The 2,550-nt window shown below is 49.3% G+C and overlaps 1 protein-coding gene across 1 annotated transcript in view; it reads left to right on the top strand.

Annotated features, from left to right (window-relative positions):
* The window catches only part of BRINP1 (BMP/retinoic acid inducible neural specific 1), a 186,647-nt gene that overhangs the window by 153,191 nt on the left and 30,906 nt on the right, over positions 1-2,550 (top strand). The window lies entirely within an intron of this gene.

The raw sequence follows: 2,550 nt of genomic DNA, 5'->3' as shown, positions 1-2,550 counted from the left end.
TCTCTTAGGGACCCACAGGGAAGGAGCCGGGATTCAAATCCAGGTCTTTCCGACTCCGCCTCCCAGAGCATGTATGCATTGCATCTGGGGTTTTCTGTTGTGGTGGCTCCAGGGTTTCCATGATGACGTCACAGGAGAGCATGCACACTCTCCAGGTCTGGGGGTTCTCCACCGCAGGTTTGGGGGTTCTCCACCGCGCTTCAGCCGAAGCGGCTGTGCTTTCATCCATTTCATATTTGGGCATCCCACATTCAATTTCATTTGAAAAGAGCTCGACTCTTAGAAAGATTGAGGCTAAGTCACATTCACTTAACAGATTCCATGTCAGCCACGTGTTAATATCTATGATTGTCACTCCCATCGTACAGACCAGAAAATCAAAGCTCAGAGAAGTCAAGTGATTGGCCTAAAACCACAGTATAAGTCAGTGGTTCTCAGCTGGAGGTGATTCGTGTCCCAAGGGCACATTTAGAAATGTCCGAAGACATTTTCGATCACCTTTACAGGGGCGGTGGGGCTATGACACAGGGTAGCCCCCCCTTTCCCCACCAACAAAATCAAAAGTCAGTGATGCTGATGTGAGAGAGACAAGATGTCCCTCAATGCCAGGAATCGAAACACCGTGTCCTTAACACCATGCTCTGTGGGAACTCAACACCTAAAACTTGCTCTGCTTGTCTACGCAGTCTCACGCCATCCCAACCACCCCATCCAAGCTCCCGCTTTCCTCTCGTTTTTCTGGTCTCAGATCAGATGCTGCCTCCTTGACGAAGTCTTTCCCGACTGCACCAGCCAACACAGAAGGCTCCTTATTTGAAGCTCCCATGAATCCAAAACCCCTGCCTCAGTCGGCACGTTGTTCCTCTCCTTCCCCATCATGAAAGCCTTTTCTTCTACACTTTTGCCGTGTCATGCCTGTTTTCCCCCATTTCCTCCAACTCGGAGCCCATCGCTTTGCACCCAGTCTGTGATTGTTATTTTGTGAATCATACCGGATTTCTTATGGCAGCCGCTTCCTTGTTCCGGTGCTGCAGAACCGGAGACTAAGAAAGAGGTCCAGTCACGGAACGGCTTCCTTGTCATCTGCAGCCGAGGCCCAAACTGCCACCATGAGTGAGCGCCTGAGGTAGATTCCATGTAGGTCCATCCGGCATCTGTCATGTGACCTGCAGCAGGCACTGCGAGAGAATCGGAAAGGCACAGGGTAAACAGTGCGGTGAAAGATGTCTTTTAGAGGAAGAGTGAAGAGTTCTTCTGTTGGCAATCAGGAAAAACTAGTAGCTTGCTAAGGCTGCCATAGAAAAATCCCACAGGCTGAGTGGTTTAAATGACAGAAATCTATTTCCTTACAGTTCCGGAAGCTAGAAGTCTGAGATGGAGGTGTTGCCAGGGTTGGCGTCTTTTTAGGCATCTCTTTGGCCTGGTGGACGTCTTCTTCTTGTGTCTTCACTTGGCCTTCCCTCGGTGTGTGTCTGTGTCCTAATCTCCTCTTCTTATAAGGACACCAGTCATATGTTGTTAGACGAAGTCCTCGCCTCAGTTTACATTAACCTCATTTTAAATTAACTACATCTCTAAAGACTTATCTCCAAATAGAGTCACATTCTTAAGCACTTGAGGTGAGGACTTGACCATATCAATTTTGGGGGGTGGGAAGGGTGGGAGATAATTCACTGTAAACACCATCAGAGGTGGCTTTTGATCAGATCATTAGGTGAAGAAACTATGCAGCCCCAGAATTGACCATACTGGGTGAAAATCTGGTGGAAAAGGGTAACCATTGCTAAACGTTAAGGAGATACATTTTCAGTTTTGCTGGTTGTCACATCAGAGAATGAAGTGGAAGGTCCAAACACACAAAGATGCTAGACAGACACCTGTATTAAAGGTGAGAAAAACATCTAGTCACAGGGCACAGAGCACCATGGGGTGTGCCAGATCTAGGGAAGGCTCAGGGGGGCTCCGGAAGGAGAGTAGCCAGGCATTAGAAGGGAGGAAAGAGAAACAAAACTGGGTGATGGAAGAAAATTATAATAATAAGGGGCCTGACTTGGAGATCGTGCCCTACCATTAGTGAGCTGTGTGACCTCGAGCAAGTCACTTCACTTTTCTGATAGCAGATGCCCACACATATGAATACGTTGCTCTTCCTGTGCAAGCTGTCGGGAGAGGTCCTGCCATCACCAGGACCTTCAAAGACAGACTTACAGTGTTGCCTTCGCTCGTCCTAGGATGAGGAGACTTGATGTGATCGTGCCATCCCCTCTTCCCTCACTCGGAGAGGATGTCTGGAGTACCACCTTGGCAAGTCACTCAGTTATGTTCATTTAGGGAGTGTCGATCGCTGGGTTCTAGCGGGTACGGGGCACAGAAACTCAGCTCTGTGCTGGTTCCTCTGAAGCTGCACCTCCTTGTTGGCTGTGGGCAGCCCAATCAAAGGCTACAATGAGCATTTCTCACACCAGCGGGCAGGACACCTCCCTGTCACGGAACAGTGTCAGACAGAGGTGCTTACACTGGGACCTCAGCCCTCCTGAGCCGAGGGATCCG

This window comes from Pteropus vampyrus, unplaced genomic scaffold (genome assembly GCF_000151845.1).
Source record: "Pteropus vampyrus isolate Shadow unplaced genomic scaffold, Pvam_2.0 Scaffold61, whole genome shotgun sequence".
In the NCBI taxonomy this organism is placed as follows: Eukaryota; Metazoa; Chordata; class Mammalia; order Chiroptera; family Pteropodidae; genus Pteropus; species Pteropus vampyrus.
This window is presented reverse-complemented; position numbering and strand designations above follow the sequence as displayed.